Source organism: Rhipicephalus microplus, chromosome 6 (assembly GCF_043290135.1).
Source record: "Rhipicephalus microplus isolate Deutch F79 chromosome 6, USDA_Rmic, whole genome shotgun sequence".
NCBI lineage: Eukaryota > Metazoa > Arthropoda > Arachnida > Ixodida > Ixodidae > Rhipicephalus > Rhipicephalus microplus.
The window spans coordinates 60,936,027-60,954,772 of record NC_134705.1 but is presented as its reverse complement, the minus strand read 5'-3'; the positions used below and the strand labels follow the sequence as shown (position 1 = coordinate 60,954,772).

Here is an 18,746-nt window from a genome sequence, read left to right as displayed (position 1 = left end):
ATTGACAATGAGAGACAGAAAAATTCAGCTTTTAGTTAATGCGCACGCTGCAAAAATTTTATTCTTCAACAACGCGCGCAAGAAATCTCCTACCGGCACCGTCTAGCAGGTCAAAGCGTAAGACTGGTTACGCACAACGACTACGACGTGAGACGAACGGGTGCCGCTTTAAGGAGCTTCGCCTCTAAAAAGTGGGCCCCGTATCTGTCTGCATCAGAGTGCGGCACTTAAACAGTAGCTCACGAGGGATGAGAGTAAATGAGGGATTTAAAGGATATGAATAAAGGTAAAGAGATAGATGGAGGAGAGAGCGGGGCGCAGGGACAGCGAACGACAGAAACGACGGTAGAGGAGATAGGAAAGATGGACACGGTCGCAGGAGTCCGAGCGAGGGGCACCAATTGGTGAGAGCTCTTGTCGGCGTCAGGAGATAGCGTATAGCGAGCCCAGTCGGCCAGAGCTGCGCTGTCGGAGATCGCGGGGGCACAACCGGTCCGCACGAAATGCAGAGATCGAGTCCCTGGTATTACTTGGATTCGCACCTGTTTGTCACTAATAGTGTTTCCCTGCGCTTATCTCACCTGAAGAAGCTCCCCAGAAGTCTTCGAAGGGGGGGGGGGGGGGTTGCCCGCAGTCTTAAGTCATACCAGACTATTTCTATGACTTGCGGCTGGCCGAAGACGCGAGTGACCGTACACTCCAAATATGGTAACCTATGCAAAGGTGAACATTTTCACATTTTTGTGCACCTATAACCTAAAAGTTACACAAGTGTAACCTTTACATTTGTAACCTTTCTAATGGTTACAAAATTAAAAGTTAAATCTTGTTTATATAGGTTACACCCTTTTCTTTCGACATGTAACCTTTGCAAAGGTATACAGCAATCGAAAACACATACGTTACTTTCAAAACGTCCTTTATTAAAATGTCCTTCGCGCTTTGTCAAGGACTCAAAAAGGCAACTCTCATATATGCTGCAATGTGACCTGTATACAATATAATATCCAACCAGCAAAGCGGCACATAAAACCAATGATGATGATGTTTGATGTTTTGTGGCGCAAGGGACATTTCACGGCCAAAGAGCGCCAGTTAATCTTGCTAAAAATATGGACAATAATTGTGATAAGAGGCTGTATAAGGGCCATAAAATTCCTCGTGGTAAGGCAGGTAAAAACATACAAGTAATAAAATCATGACCATGCCGTGAAAGGTGGTTGTGGTGTGAATAGGTGACAAAAGTTGGTGATAATGAAAAACGATGATGGACATGGATGGCATTAGCACAAGTACCTCACTCGTTCATACCCTTGCGTCCAAGGGCCGTGAGGCAAGTGATTTCTTGTGTAGCCACCGCAGCAAGAACCTCTCTCGAGAGGTCGTGCTACGGAATGCCCGGGTATATGATATGAAGATTATGAATTTCTTTCAAAAACGCTAACAATGATTTATGACTAAAAAGTGGTTCCCTACCAACAAACATTACAGGGTTTAAAGGTATATGTTGTTGTAGGATAATGGAAAATGTTGTTTTCTTAGCGTTTATAAGTGTTTGCACTTGATTAACATGTGAAGGACTCTTAATTCTTCGCCACATCTGTCACACAATGGTGGATCGCCACCGGACAAAAGATATGTGTGTGTCGTGTATGTGTGTCCTATCCTGAGTCTCGTTAGCATTACCTCAGTATGACGCTCGTGTTCGTTCGTGTTCGCTCGTGTTCGTGACGCTCGTTTGTGTTCGTTTTGTTCGCACAAAACCAAGACGAACAAAAATATCAGTGGAGTACAAGGCTACACATTCTTCTTTCTCAAGAGCAAAAGAAGATTCTTCAGGCGGTGTGTGAGCAGTCCACGAGGCACGGGTGTGTCCGGCAAGGCAATCGTTTGCAGAAGGACAACGACTGGTGACAAAGCAGGCGGGTACTCAATATTTTTGATGTAGTATGTCAGCAGGCAAAAAATGAGGGCCCGCTCTATATTTCTGTTAGCCATTTGGATTATTTGCTCAGCGCTTCCAGCATAAACGCAAGTGTGTTCAGGACAGGTATACACCTGGGTGCAGTGATTTGCACGTCATCCGGTAGAGCCATCTGTGAAATATCACAATCGCGCCATGAAGAAACAGCACGGCAAAACTTCTTTCTCAGAGTACTCAAGTGAGATTCGTAGAAAAACAAGAATTTGGAGCATTGTTATATTACTGTGATAATTAAAGTGAAATATAAATTGTGGGAAAGCGCTTGATGCAACCGTAATTGAAGTTTGAAGTTTATTTTAACACATTCTTACACCACACAATGTGAGGTGTGGAATGCGGGAAAAAAGCTGCGATAAAAACGCAGCTTGACTAGCCCCACATCCCATCAATTCAAGGCAGAAAAAGTGACAGCATTCATAAAGTCCTCGAAACAACTAAACAGACAAAAATATATAGTTTAAAGTGGCACGAATAAGAAATATTGCATACATAAAATTTTAAGAAATGTTGATAGGATCGCACTCTTTGAGAAAATACGAAAAAATATAAATAAGCAGAACATAAAAACAAGTCTTTAGAAATGGCTAAATCTCTCTTGCGTCATGAAAGTAAAAAAATATTCGACATATCCTGTCGCGAAAGGAGGCGGAATTGTTCCAATGATAAATTGAATTTATTTAGTATGTGGGCAAGTGAATGTTTCAGCATTTGTAGACCATAGTATTTTCGGCATCAAGGAACCTTCCAATAATCACTCTGTCTACTAGGTCGAGACAAGGTGCTGCACTCTAAGCATGCTATGGAGATAAGATTGTTACTTCCTTTTGTTAATTTTAGTTTTTAAAGGCGCTCGTAAACAATATTCATACATGTTGTCAAACATTATGACTCTGAAATTGTTGAATAAAGACAAGGTATGTGCATTATATTCGGCATTTGCAATAGAACGTAATGCATTTCTTTTTGTAGTGTGAGTAATTTCTGTTTAGAGTGCAAGGTGCCAGTGCCCCACAGCAAAAGACCGTAGCGTAACTGGGAAGCAAAAAGCGTGTTGTATATCATCAGCATCTGAGTAGTCGGTAAAAATGACTGACATCTCCTAAGCATGCCTAGTGACTTACTTAACTTGTTTCTTACCATTCCGGTTTGTGAATCCCATAACATATTCTCAAGAAAAACAATTCGTAATGCTTTAGCGGTCGAACAAAAATCAATCACAAAATCGTGCAGGTGTAGTTTTGAAGTAGCTTCGTACGTTGTTCTTTTTGAACGAAATAGAACGGCTTTGGTTTTTGAACAGTTGATTTGTAGGGAGTTAGCAGTCGCCCATGCATACAAGTCATCTAGATTCGTGTTTGCGGCTGAAATTAGGTCATTTACACCCACACCTGTGAAAAACAAGGAAGTGTCATCCGCATATATGACATATTTATGTGTGTGATTTATGTTTATAATATTGTTGACATAAGTGATAAAAAGTAACGGCCCCAATATACTACCTCGGGGTACACCTTGAGCAAGTTTTTGCAAAGATGATTGTTCGGTGTTTATACTTACACACTGTAGCCTATTGCTCAAATAACTGGTGATTAAGGTTAACGCATTTCCTCTAATGGCATAATAGGGCAATTTTTGTAAGAGGGTATTGTGATTTATCCGGTCAAAGGCTTTCGAGAAGTCAACGAATAAGCCTAGCGTAATTTTCCTGTCCTCTATATTACCTAATATAATTTCCTTTTGACGTAACAATGCTACCTTTGTCAACAGCCCTGACCTCAAAACGTACTGGGCTGGAGTAATTATCTAATTTTTTGCAAAGAAGTTCGATAGTCTTATAAACATTAACTTTTCTATGGGCTTTGAAAACAATGGTAGAACAGATATGGGCCTATAGTTCTTCAGATCATTTTTGTCTCCTCCCTTAACCAGCACTGTAACTTTCGTATGCTTCATACGTTCTGGGAAAGTACCTGTGCCTAAAATTAGGTTATAAATGTATGTTAAGGGCTTGACTAATATATCTATGACAGGAAAGACTGGGGCTATCTTTAACCCATCAATATCTTCCGATTTACTTTACTTTAGTTTTTTGAAAACACCCATAACCTCGTATTCATCTGTTGGCTAAAGATAAACTGACGAAGCTACTGTCTGTGCGGACAGGTAATGTAGTGCGGTAGTGTCACTGACACTGTCTACTAAGGAAGTGAGGTGTTTATTGAATTTCTCAGCCAATGCTTTCTTTGCCCCTGTATGTTCGATCGCCTTCAGTTATCTCTTCTACACTAAAATTACCTTTATGTAAGGCAGTAATTGAATTTAACTTGCTCCATATCTCCTTGACCCCTGAGACGCCCTCGAACATGCAAGAATAATAACTGCGTTTCGCTTTTTTCATAACTTTAGTTAAATTATTTTTATATTTTCGAATAGAATCCCATGCGTCTGGTTTTCCATTCTTCAAGAGTATTTTACACACGCTATTTTTCACATTTATCATTTTTTTCAGGTTCTCTGTGACCCATGGTTTCCGCGACCGTTTAAACTTATTTTTATTTCTTTGTAAGGAAAACATCGCTTGGAAATACGGGAAATTATCTCCATAACACTGCCGTATGCTGCGTTTGCTGATGAGCACGAGAGCACTGCTGCCCAATTTGTTCTGGAGATTTCATCTCTAAACTGCGAAAAAGATTTTTTAGTTATACTCTGGCACCGAAATTTGTAGGTTGGGTTTGATACGACACGGTACTTATCAATAACTAAATATATCGGCAAATGAGCACTGCGTGTAATGTTGACTGTCCCAGAAAACAGACTTTCACGTGGTAAGTTGGTAATAAAAAGATCCAGTAACGTAGTGCTAGTTGCTGAAATGCGAGTTGGTTGCAGTATCACATTTGATAACAAATACGAATCAAGAAGCATACAAAATTCGAACTGTTTAGCTGTATTTGAAAGCATGTCAATGTTTACGTCACCACATAGGACTAATTTATACTGATCTATATTAACATGAGAGAATATCGCGTGCAGCTGCTCGAAGAACTCACCTAAATTACCATCAGGTGGACGGTACACCACCGCAAAAAGAAACTTCCCACATTTCAAACATATTACCTCAATATCTGACGTACATAAAGACAGGTGATCAAGCAGTTCATAATTGATACCTTGTTTATTAAACATACATACGCCTCCACATCTTCTAATGGGTCTGTTCAAGAAAACTGCATTATAATTTTCTAGGTGCATGTCATCGTCAGCCGAAAACCACGTTTCTGCCCACATAATTACAGAAAACGAGAAGCCGAAATCACTCAGAAATACACATAATTCATCCTGTTTGCCACGTGCTGATTTCATATTTAAATGAATAAATTTAAGAGGTGAATCGTATTTCTCGACCGTATTATGCTTTAACTCTAGCGGAGTAACACTAGAAGTGTTCATTTCAGATGTTGATGGGTCAACAGGAAATCGTGCATTGTAAAGTTTACATTCATTGCGACATAAACTGGTGCATCCCAAGGCAATAAGAGAGAGTGAAATATATTCCCTCAAATAACAACTCACACGCCGAAAATTTTTTGTGATATCGTGAAGCGTATATTTCATGAACAAACATAAACCCAACTTCATGAGCATGCGTGGTACTTGACCCACTTAGAAACAAGAAATAAGCATGAAATAAACAACCAAAATTTTCGTTTACAGCGGCACCGCAATATCTGTGCCCACAACACAAACCGCCTTTTTCGCTGCACTGCTTTCACGAAGAACTGTTCATTTTGTTTACGTCATCACTGCTTTCGATTTTGTTCTTGGGTGCGTTTTTAGTCTACCGCGCAAATATTTTTATATCGTAAACACAGACATGCTTCCAACCAGTCTCCCGCTTGCGTGCTGTAGCCTGGACCAAGAAGTCGTTTCACTTCAGGGCACAGATTTTCATTTACGAACACCGCTGACCGAGAGTCAATGCCCAGATAAGAACACTTCAAGCTTGTTGCGCGGGCATTCATCAAAAAGTTATCCCGCCTTTGTCTCTGCTCGAACTGCACAACTACGTTTTTTTGCTTGCGTTTTGTTCCATTGGAACTCTGTGTGCTCGTCCGATATCAGTCGCGACAAGTGGCACGCCCACCTTTTTTCCAATTTTTATGACCATTTCAACTAGGTCCTCGGGGGATTCGTACAGAATACCTTCAGTTTCATCATTTGCCCCTCGGGAATACTGTTCAGCCCGAAGCATTCTGTTCTCATGGTCATTTACCTGCCGTGCGAGATCAGAGCACTGTACCCATAACTCAGCATTTGAGGCTCTCAGGGCTTGGTTTTCATTTCTAATTTCTTCATATTTCTTGTTTGTCATAGCCAGAAAAGTTTTAATATCCCTTAGTTCCTTGCGAAAGTCTCGCTCGATTGTTTCTTTGAAATCTTTGAACTCTGCCTTAAGTTCGCGTTTCAGCTTATCAAAAAGTGCTCTGATCTCCTTCGATATCCTCTAATGAAACAGCAATGCCAAAAATCGAAATGATACAAATGCCAGCAATGACAGCAGTGGCAAGAGCAGGAAAAGTAAAAAAATAGACTGATTGCCGACCTGCCTAAGAGATGCGCAGAGTCTGTGAGCACACGAGAAGCCTGCTGCTGTCCTTGCTGCCAAGTGAAGGAGCAGACGGTGCGCTCGGTGCTCTTGTACTGTCCGAACAGATGAAGATCCAAATGGGCGGAGGGGGGGGGGGAGGGCGTGTCGCAGTAAACTTTCCGTAGCTTGAAAGGTAATGCTAGCGTCGGAAACACAGCTTTCCCATCCGCGGCGTTTCAAATTGAAACGGTAGTACAGCCATCACAGCCAGAATGCTGGGCACGGTATCAGCAATGCCAGCATAAAAGATACGCAGAGTCCGTGAGCACAAGTGAAGCCTGCTGCCGCTCTTGCTGCCAAGTTAGCACTAGAGAAGTGCATTGATAAGTGTGTGCATCTAGTAATCATTCCACAAACCTCGTTGATAAGCATGTGCCTTGAATGGCCTTGCAAGTACTTGGCGATGTCGATGAATGTGCATTCACGTTGTTCTTTGCATGAAAACGCTTCCGACACTGCTCTTAGCTTTCTCTCCAGGTCACCAATGCTGCTTTTAAACCTAAGCTCGACTTTGATGCAAAGCTGGAAAAAAAACAGTCAACGTAAAGCAAGAGCGATGATAATTATTAACGACAAAATAAAGCTTTTTTTCCGATATCCCTCATGATATGAGGACGTAATGCAATACAATAATAATTTAGACCATTCATTAACAATTATTTACTTGATAAGTGCACTGGTCCTCGTCACGAATCGAGATTTGGAGCAACAAAATGTTAGTTTTTGAGCAGTTTGGAGCACCTAAATATGCATTTCGGAGCACTAAGCTACTGCATGCACACTGCTTAAGACTATTTCAATACTTAGACTTCCAAGCATAGCTCCAAATAGTATACTGGCATGATCCAGAGCGATACTCCTGTGCTCTTAAATTTAAAAAAGAAGGTAACCAGTTTGTTTCTTCTCAGTTGAAATAATAACAACCAGCTTGTTCAGTGAGCCTACACATTTTTTGTTGTTTGAGAAAGGTGCCAAGATCTTGGTTTATACATCTCATGAAGTTTTCAAGCTAGGCCTTATTATTTTTAGCAAGGGCGTAACGAAACTAAAGAAAACATTTTTATATATGGGATCCCTGTTGAACAAATAAGGTGGTTTTTTTTTTGCTAGGATGCTAATGAACGCGTGATGTTCTGCTGTGCTGAATACCAATGAGGCTCTCAGCTCTGCATTTTGCTGGAATCTCTTTTGCATAGAGCATTTTCCTTTCCAGTTTTCCTTCAGAATACGGAAGGGCTATTCCAAGTTTACAGAAATTGGATTACCGCAAGATCAATATGCGCGACAGACAAAGGACCATGCACTACGGCTGCGTTATGCTCGAGGCTATACTTTTGTGCCGAAAATGACATGGGTTATTCGCTAGATGACCTTGAGCGCGAGAGTATATGTCCTCGGCGCACGTGACCTCTAGCGCTGTGCGGGCGTTCACGTCGAATATTCCGACTATCGCATACTAGATATACTATAACCTCCGAGATCCGCCTATCTCAGGGGTCATGATAGCACGGCCATTCGCGGCCAGGCAAAAAGGGTGCAGCTTGGCTCGCAATGATGCACCGAGAACGCTCTGCATGAGCGCTTCAGCCGAAACGACCTCGCGCTTTCTCCTGCATCTAAAGTAATGCATCGGCGACGGCATGGCCTCGTAGGCCGCCAATACGTCACCCTTGCCCTCTATTATCGCGATTCGAATTATTCGTCCGCTCACTATTTGAGTATTCGTGCACTCACAGCAAGACGTTGTCTTATACAGAACACAATGCTTGAAAATAGTGTGAGATTAGGCGCACTGGTGACACCAATAACAGCTTAGAATGAGAAAAAACTCAGCTTAAACACAAGCCCAAATACATTTCATGTAGATGAACACGTGCTGTCACGCATAAAATGTTTTTTATTGACCAAATGTGCAAATATACCAACTGCGCCAAATCAATCGACCCGTAAAAAAAAAAAGGTTTAGTTAGAACAAGTCGGCTTGTGCGCGACTTGTGAGCTCCTTCCAAAGCAGTTTTTTTTTCTGCTCCTTGGTTCTGCACAGCGGAGCACACTACAGCGACAAGATTTACAGGCCGTGCGGTTACAAACCGTCTAAAGTAGCAAAGGATAATTTTGATAACTGAGAGCACTACTTACTCAGCCGCTTCTGATACACGTGACGTCTGCAGAGCACTAATATGTTGACGCATCTGTTTCGCGCTGTCGGTAATTTTGGTGATCACCTCCGAGATCAGGCTGCGCATGCCGTCTGAAAAGCAACGTTTCGGTGCATTTCGGCAATAAATCGCGCTTCTTTATCACAATGGTAGAGAAAATCTGGCTTGGCGCAATTCGACGCGAGAGTAGGATAGGAATTTACAGAATTCACAGTTTTATATATCAGTGACCTGCTATTCCGTGCAGCAGAATATTAAAAAATGACGGCATGCATTCTTTGCCATGCATTCTTTGAGACTCGGAAATAGACTTGCATTTACAATTTTTTCTAGCAAGAAATACTGGGGCAGTGGATCATCATGGCTTTTGCAGCGTTCTTCGTACGTCACTTCAAGGAGGGTCTGCATTCTTTCTCTGTCAAGTGTCACGGCGTTCATATGGGTCGCTTTTAAGGTCTGAAACACATTGAAAGAAAGAAAGTGACTACGAGTTACCAATGTTCAAAGCTATGTAATCTAAATTGCACATGCAAACAAACCTGTACCTAGGACACAGCATTTTCCTTTGTGATCTCAGTGATGGGTGAAAGAACAATGACATGCGCTCTTTTCGATATTCTGTGATTCCGTACCTTTCGAGCCATAGTCAACCTCTTGACGAATAGGCTCTGAAAGAAATAAAATATGCTTGCGACCTCCAAAATAAAAACTGTTTTTTTTTCTACCTGAAGTGGCACATATTTAATAGTCATATGTACTCTAAGGACATTAATTTAGAACAGCTAGCATAACCAAATTTGCTGCATTAGTTCTTTGAAGAAGTAAAAATGAAACAGAGCACGCTTGTAAACCTTTGAATGCCGATGAAGGACAAGCTGTGCTCTGACATGAACCAGTGAAGCGAACAGAACTGCCTACAATGATTGGAATAAAAAGTATACTCTCATTTGAAAGGAGCATCAGCTTGTTATTCACAGCACTTTTCAGAGTACTTACATAAACACGGGTCCTCGTAGCCAAAAGGTGCTCTTCAGGCTCATCGCACAACATCATTAATTATTTCGCGGCGAGTGCTTCACCAAGGACTTTGTACATTGAGCGACGCTCCCCTTTGTTCCCAGAGGTAATGAGAATATTCTCACTAAAAGAAAAAAAATTCAGATCCTTCTATCTCTCGCCATAGAAAGATGATGCACAATATCAGCAAAGACCACTGATATAACAGTAGCACTTGCGACTCAATTCATGGTTTAATCGCATGCTGGCGCTATGATGTCCTTTTTTCCGCATTCGGGAATACAGGTGATATCTGAAAAACACAGCGCGAGCACCTGCCCATGCACTGTTAGAAGCTCCACCGTGCATTATCCAAACCAGTGGCTCACGCAAACTTTCTGAATGGCTACAGAGCCATTCAGGAATGCGGAACCAGTAACTTTGTAACCAAGGTTGTAACTAACCATAAGACTTAAGCTGATTGTGTGGTGTATCTCTACATCTAATATTAAGATCTATGAACTCAATCAAGAACAGCGAAATAGAACAGCATGGTTGAACAGCGAATGGAAAACTTACTCCAGAAAGAAGGTCAATTCTGCGTGTAGTTGCTGGGAAAGTTTTTTTTTTGTAGCATTTCTGAAATAGCTTTTCCTTGCAGGACAGGCTGAACGCTCTCAGAGAATTCTGGCATATTGTGAAGGAGCCAGTCATGAAATTCCTGAGCAGAAAGAAAACAAGCTTTATACACAAGAAATCTCTCACACCAAGTACATGCTGCATATTATTCATATGAAGCAAAGATAGGAATAAAAGGCACCAAAATCACAGAGATTACAAGAAAGGTGACTCGGGGAGACATTTTGTGACAGCATAAACATAACTTCTGGCGTAAGTGTAAAGTGGCCAGGGATACAAAAGCAGTTCAGGTTTAATCACAACACTGTGCAGTGTCTTCAGCAGCACAAATGCATTCAGCCGTTGTGAACAGCTCACTTTGTCAATGTGCATGTGCAGTTTCGGTTTGAATGAATCAGAACCATATAATTGCACAAAAAGCTCGTTATGGCGCGCTACCATGCATTAAATGTCCCTGAGTGTATCTGGGGAGATAACAGGAGAAATGAATAATTGTTTTATGACGCACAGCAGCCGAAAACATTCGCAATGAGGATCTTGTGCAGCCTCTTCAGGCATATATCAATCAATAATAATGAGAAATTGCAGAAGTAGTACTAAACTGGAGCTTGCTGAACATGGAAAGCTGAAGTCTGACTCAAAGCTCCGGGGGTAATCACTTTTACTGACATGTCTATGAAAGCAGAACTGTGACAAGGCAGCATTTAGTTCGCTGGACGTCATCCACATTGCCTCCCTCACAACAAACGTACTGAACAATGTCAGCTCCAGAATAACGACCCCCTCTAACAGAATGTGCATTGGGTAATATAGCAAGTGTGTGAGCGCTGAGAAATCAGCGATTTCCGCAAGGGAAGATCTTGACTTAATTCCGCACTGTGCTGACTATTCAGAATGGTCCTTTTTTGAAGTTGCTGGCTCAAGCGCTAGCAAATATTCTCAGTACAGGGATTCTGTACGTAGTGGGTATTGTATTTCATAATGAAAGTTATGAAAATCAGTTGTAGGAACATTGCAGGTCCGGCACGCCAAACGGACTTTCTTACTGAGGCTTTCTTTAAAGCCTGCAATATTGGGGCATGCCAAGGAGTCCCCAACATGGGCGAGCGAAAAACCAAAAAAAGACTTCTTTACCACAGGCAGTCTTTAGTGCACAGCTACTTTGGAGTGAATTTAACGTGGAAACAAAGTCTTGAAGGAGCGAATGCTTTGCTTCTTGTCATTTAGGTGCACTTGCTTTTACCACTCGAAGTAAGAATATGCTGGCTACTTTGGATCTTTCTGACGGCGGAATGTTAACAAAAGAGACATAAAACACAGTTAGCTTGCCTCTACGGCCTCTTTTCATGCCTTGAGGATTGATCAATTCAATATCATCGCTGTACAAATGCATCACAATAGTGTTTATCTGATGAGAACTTGCAAATGGGTGCATTTGAAAACGTGTTCCGTCAGTGAAATCTCTTAGAAACGCATCATTTGACGTCTCCAATGCACACTGAAAGAGGCGCGCAAAGCTCGGGTGAATTAGCAAGTTCTCAATCAGTCTCTTAAGTGGCACAAAGTAGCCTTTCTCACCATGCCAAAGTTTCACTTCCTCTGGTAAAACTTATATTCCTTGACAAGCATATAGTGCCTTTCTTGGTCTGTCATTTTCAACTGCAGACACATTAGCGGATGTTCCAGCAGTCGATAAAATATCTTTTTACCCCCGCAACAACTACATCGACTCCCCCTATCGGAGATCGATAGTGCGACTCAAGCTGTCTCGCCAGGCATGAGAGCTTTTTGAGAATATCTGTACTAGAAAAATCATCTACCGCATTGCGCACATCATTCTCGGCATACCCTGATGCTGCATCAAACAAGGCACTGCATACATTTTCAGCCGTAGAAACAAATGTCTGCGTCTGAGCCGGAGACACGCTCGGTTGCTTTTTAAGACTACTGTGAATGCCACAGTCATTGATTTGAGATGATGCGCATCCGCTGTCCGTATGCAGTTTGTACTACGCCATGTTCAGGAATTTGTTTCTGCACCTTGTGCATATCAAATAACCCCTGCTCAGGTGCAGTTCCCGTACATGTCTCACAAAGGTGTAAAAATACCTGGTGGTAAATGTACACGCTGAACATTTGTGTTTGCCCACCTTGCTGGCTTTTCAAGACCGAGGTGCTTCACTGACACTTTTCTGCGGTTCTGAGGTGGAAGGAATTTCTTGCGGCAACCCTGCAAATAGCGACGACACTAATTGTACACACGTGCAGCAAAATCCCTCTCTCTATCTTCATGTATATATATATATATATATATATATATATATATATATATATATATATATATATATATATATATATATATATATATATATATATAAATTATATATAAAAATATATATATAATAATATATATAATATATAAAATAATAATATATATATAATAATATATAATATATAATAATATATATAATATAATATAATAATAATATAATAATAATAATATATAAAATATATATAAAAATATATATATAAAAATAATATATATATATATATATTTATATATATATTTATATATATATATATATATATATATATATATATATATATATATATATATATATGTGTGTGTGTGTGTGTGTGTGTGTGTGTGACGTAAGAAGGTAGCGACGGTTGGTAGAAGCAGAGAAGGAAGAAGGCAGAACGGAATAAACATGGCGTATGAGCCAGGCCACGTCACCCATTCATCATAGCGTCACAGGAGTCGTCAGGATGAGGACCTGGCTGCCGTTCATCAGCCTCACATCATTCACGAAGCCACCGGCCATACTTCTGAACTGAATATCGACCACAGAAGAGGTAATCTCAGGCGCATGCAGCTACCGGCATCATGACAGAACCATCGACTGACCTTCCCATCCCAAAGTACACCGGAGCAGTGGACGATGGGCCTGTACAGCACTGGTTCGACCTGTTCGAGCTCCACGCTACCGCTGCATCGTGGTCGGAACGGGAGATGGTTATGAACTTCAGCGACTACGTCACCGGTGAGACATTTAAATTTTACCTAACCCACATATTTCAGAACGAAGAGTCATGGCAAAAGATCAAAGAGGAGATGATTACCCGTTTGAACGACTATGACCAAGACCTGCTAAATGCCAACCATCTAGAGACAACCGCACACTATGGTCAATTCCTGAAGCAGCCCTCAACCATTCGAATGCCCAGCGCGAATTGACAACTGCCTCAAGACGAAGTGGCACATGAGTTTGCTTACAGAAGGCTTAAGTTTTCGTCAGTTTGTCATTGTGCATGACTAACCTATTGCTCGCGCCACAGCGTAAAGAGATATTTTTGTCAATTTTTCTGCTGTCTGTCTCCTTTTTATAGCAGAGTACCAGCGCAGCTGCGTGATGTTGTCATGTGCTATCTTTGAAAAGTAGGGTGATTATCCTTCTCTAAATAAATATCGCCTTCTCATGTGTGCTCGTGTGCAGCAGTATTACGGGTTTTCATGTAGTCATAAATGCACAAGCTTCCAGGCATGTCTACGGCATCAATATTCTAAACCAGAGTTCTAGAACTCCGTGCGTGTTTTCTGTACTTGTGAAGTGAGTTCTGCGCCGGAAGCTTTTGACGATACGCTTGGGGCACGAGTAAACAAAACTGGTTGTCAGAGGGTTCAGCGCACCATATTGTGCAGACGGCATCGATAGCGTGACAGACTTTTACGTTTTGTTACGACACGATTCTGTCTCTTATTTCATTGTGTATTCTACGTAGGTGGTACAGAATAAGGCAGTAGAGTTATTGAAGTGCCTACGCAAAGCGCGCAGCCTGAGCACTCGAAAGGTTAGTGGGCGCAGCACACTTGGGAACTTTTTCTGTCGGCCGCGGCGGTTCTGTGGGTACGGTGCTCAGCTGCCTACCCGCAGGTCGCGGGTACGACTCCGGCCGCGGCGGTCGCATTTTGGTGGAAGCGAAATGGTAGATGCCCGTGTACCTTGTCAGTGCATGTTAGAAAACACCAGGTGGTCGAAAATTCCGTAGCCCCCTAGCAAACCATCAATATTTAGAGGATGTCCCCAAATGGTCTGAATAAGCAATATCATTTGTGAATATTCAGTGGATATTGAGCGGACACTTATATTTAAATATTAAAAGTGGATATTCATAAAATATTCGTGAACATTGTTTTACTAACAAATATGCCTAAGCGAGTTCAACCCGGAGGTCGCGGAAGCAAATCGTGGCCGCGGCGGCTGCATTTTTCATCGAGACAGAAATGCATTAGGCTCGTGGACATTAATTTAGATGCATTTTAAAGGACCCCATGTGGTCGAAATTTCCGGAGCCCTTCACTACAGCATCGTTTTGGGGCTTTAAACCCCAAAATTGTTAGTATCAAGACGCCAGAAATATTTTAATATAAAGATAACAGTAATGTGCAGCGTTTTCTGTTGATGTACATAGAGCAATGAGATGTTTTTTTTAATAGGTTACATTTTTGGGAAAATAACCTGACTTGTACACAGACTCCACTGCGGTGTCCCTAATAATCATATCTGGTTTTGGGAAGTAAAAGCCCAGGTATGATGATTATTAGGCTGTTTGTTTGTCCAAAAAAAAGTTCTCATTTTGCTACCTCTCCCTCTTTCTATGGCTTGTTTCTGTATGCTTTTGCATGTTCACGAATGCGCACGCTTCGTTTTACGGCGCCAGAGTTTATTTGACATGATTTCTCGAAATCTCTGCGCATCTCGCTTCTTGTGCATTGAGTTATGTGTCGCAACCATTCAGAGGCCAACTGCGGGCATGAATAATCGTATTTGTGTGGCCACTGCGCAGTCCATGCTTAGTTGAACATTTAGGCCCGCCTGTTCAACTAAGGGGCCAGTGCCGTAGGGAGAGTAAGCCCAAACGCCAGATTTAGGTTGCCCTTAGCAACTTCTAATTTCGCAAAACCTTAATCAGGTTATGGCCCTCTCGAGCCATCAGTGAAGTTTGTAACATGCGCACGTATCCAGTGAATATACTGAAACCGTTTCATGTCTCGCGTGATCGATGCTCCGAATTTCACACTGAAGCCACGTTTGCCTGCCGAAACAGAAATCCAACATTTTGATTTTCAATAGTTCCGCACCATAGGCCAATACCACCTAACCTTGCATGTTTTCTAGTACTACGTATCACTGTAAAAATGAAGACGCGTCAAAAACTTTGTTCTATGGGCATTTTACCAGTGGCTTATGCAGTTGATGCTTCTGAAATCGCAGCTTTGAAAACGAAACTTTGTTTTAAAACGTCGCAATTACTGATCCGGTATTGGATACATGATAAGTTATATAATGCAGATGTCTAAACAGCATAAGGTGGTGAAGTGTTTTATCAATTTTTTGACGCCGCTGCAATTTAAAAGTTATTCTGACCATACCCTGGCGCATAATTCATGAACATATATAGCTATACAAGACCACAAGAGCATGGCTAACGAGGATTGTGCGTGACAAGGAACCACTGTATAGAGTGCCTTGGCAGGCATTAAGTCGGTTATTTGTTCGCAACTTTTCATTGCAGATGAGACAATGTTTTCGGAAGACCATTCATTATCATCCGAACATGAGCTAGAACTTGAGGAACAGCCTGGCATCGCTTGCCATGAAGGTAAATTGTGCTGCAACCCACTAGTCATTCCTTGCAAACACACGCGTAGCATTACGACAAAAAGTAGACGGTGGCGTGTTAGTGTAGTGCCTATTTTTTCTTCAAGGAGTAATATTCTTACGAATTAAGCACTTAACACCACATTATAAGCAATCAATAATCTTGTGAACCACAAAACAGTGCTTGTTACCGTTGCCTTCTTACTAATGCATTGCTTATGAAGTAGAGCTGTCGTTTATTTAAACTGAATGGTGTACTTTCGTTCCATTTAGTTATGGTTTGCATGAAACTGTTCGAAGGTATAGCTATTGCATATTACGTGGCAGGCCCATAGAGAGAAATTTTTTTCGGGAAGGGGGAGGCACTTTCGGAAAGCCTTGAAACACGCCCATTATTATTGATTTTCGGTAAAACACATACAATCATTACAATTTTAGGGGGGAGGGGGCACCCCCCTCTCTACGGGCCTGTTACGAGGCAACCGTGGAGAATGAGATTTCCCACATTGCCGCTCGTAATGATACCATTTTAGAACATTAAAGCCGTATGTATACACACACACACACACACACACATATATATATATATATATATATATATATATATATATATATATATATATATATATATTGTTACCACATGTGTAATTTAGGTATGTGCACCTGTGTAGCCGGGAACAGGGTGGTAGCAGAAGAGGAGGACGTTCAGTTGGTGGCAAAAGCTCGCTGCTGCCCATTCACTGCGGTATACCGTCCAGTCGACCGTTACGTCTGCTTCGAATAAACCCCTCGTTGACGTAACAGAGTGGTGGAGGTGCTGGGTAAGACACATCGACGTACCACGGAGCTACAGCTGTTCGGAGTTCGCCGGAGCCGTCGTCTTGCCGGTCTGCCGCCGACAACAGTCGTCATGACCCAGAGCGAAGGTCAGGAATCAACCGCCTCGACTTCGCGCCAATCTACACTGGCTACACCAAGGCATCACTACATGGAACCCCGCCCGTTCGCGGGAATGGCAGGAGAAGATGTGGACGCGTGGCTAACGCACTACAAAAGGGTGAGCCGCTACAACCACTGGAACTCTATCAATCAGCTGGAAAACGTCGCGCTGTTTCTCACGGACACTGCCCTGATGTGGTATGAAAACCACGAAGAGTCCTTGACAACATGGGCTATTTTTGCTCAAGAACTCAAGAAGTGTTTTGGTGACTCTGACTCAAGAAAGAAAAGCGCGGAGCGGACTCTTGCTGGAAGAGCCCAGACTCCTGGAGAAACCTGCACTGCCTATATAGAGGACGTTCTTAAGCTTTGCAAGATTATAAACCCGCAGATGTCTGAAGAAGACAGGGTCGGACACCTATTGAAAGGCATAGCGGAAGATGTTTACAATTTTCTGATAGGCAGGGATGACCTCACCTCTGCCTCCGACGTCCAACATCACTGCCGCACGTTTGAAAAATTGAAGACTCGTCGCATCGCCCCGAAATTCGGTAGGCCGGCAAATGTGACAACGGTTGCCAGCGTCGACGTGAGCCCGCCCACTGACCTTGCCGCTACTATTCGGGCAATTGTGCGTGAAGAGCTGCAACGACAAGGTAGTAGGGTTGACGAAACCATTTCTCATCCACCTACCAATCCACCCTACTACACGGTGGTACCATCAGCTTCTTTGCCACCATCGGTATGTGTGGCAGACATCAGCGAAACGGGAAATCCGCGGCCACGTCGTGACTCATTCGTGGCCGACCAGCGATATGGCCAACGCCTTCGGCACGGCCCCGCCACACAGAGGTGGGCAGCCCCCGCTCAACAAGCTCGTCACCGACCCTTCACAGCTGAGCGGTCCCAGCATTGGTTCGGTGAGCGTCCTCTACCAGTCTGTTACAACTGTGGCTTCGAAGGACACATTGCCAGGTATTGCAATTACCGGCAGCCGCCAAGGTATGACCGATCACCGAGATTTAACCGTTCTGGCGTTACCCGAGCACCGACATTTCCGGGAAGCGCGTCTTACGAGATCCCAGGACCGCTACGAAACCAATCTCCGGCCTCTGACCGCAGTGTGACACCACCACCTGCCCCTCGTGCCAACCGATCACCGTCTCCTCGGCGCCGCCACTCCTCGCCTCTTACGGAAAACTAGCCGGCGCGGCCGTTGGAGGTGAGGTCGCCAGACAGTCTTCGATTTCAACAGATATACCTCCGTTAGCTTCCATGTTTAGAAGTAAGGTTCGAGTGCTTATCGATGGTGTACCAACGATGGCCTTGGTGGACACAGGTGCAAGCGTGTCAGTGATGAGTTTAGTTTTCACCCGCCTTCTTGGACGAAAGGTTATGTTTCATTGGGACCGTCCTGATACGTTTCGTGGAGTGAGCGGAGAGGTGTTACAACCTGTTGGTGTCTGCACTGTGACTGTTAGTTTGGCGTGCCAGAACTTTGTCGCAGAGTTTGCTGTTCTCCCTCATACTACGCATGACGTCATTCTGGGACTCGATTTCTTGAAGCTATGTGGTGCTACTGTCGATTGCCGCACAGGACAAATTACAGTAGATTCTGATATCCCAGTTTCGTTTATGGAAAACTCGCCCTCTCAAGAAAGTGCTCTTTGCGTGTCTGTGGACACAACTGTGCCGCCGTTGTCTGCAAAATGCGT

At 42.8% G+C, this 18,746-nt stretch overlaps 2 pseudogenes; both read right to left on the bottom strand.

Moving 5' to 3' along the window:
• Positions 1-2,003: 2,003 nt before the first annotated feature.
• LOC119186470 (uncharacterized) lies at positions 2,004-10,566 on the bottom strand (annotated as a pseudogene).
• Positions 10,567-10,624: 58 nt separating this feature from the next.
• LOC142765860 (uncharacterized) lies at positions 10,625-11,864 on the bottom strand (annotated as a pseudogene).
• Between the last annotated feature and the right edge of the window lie 6,882 nt (positions 11,865-18,746).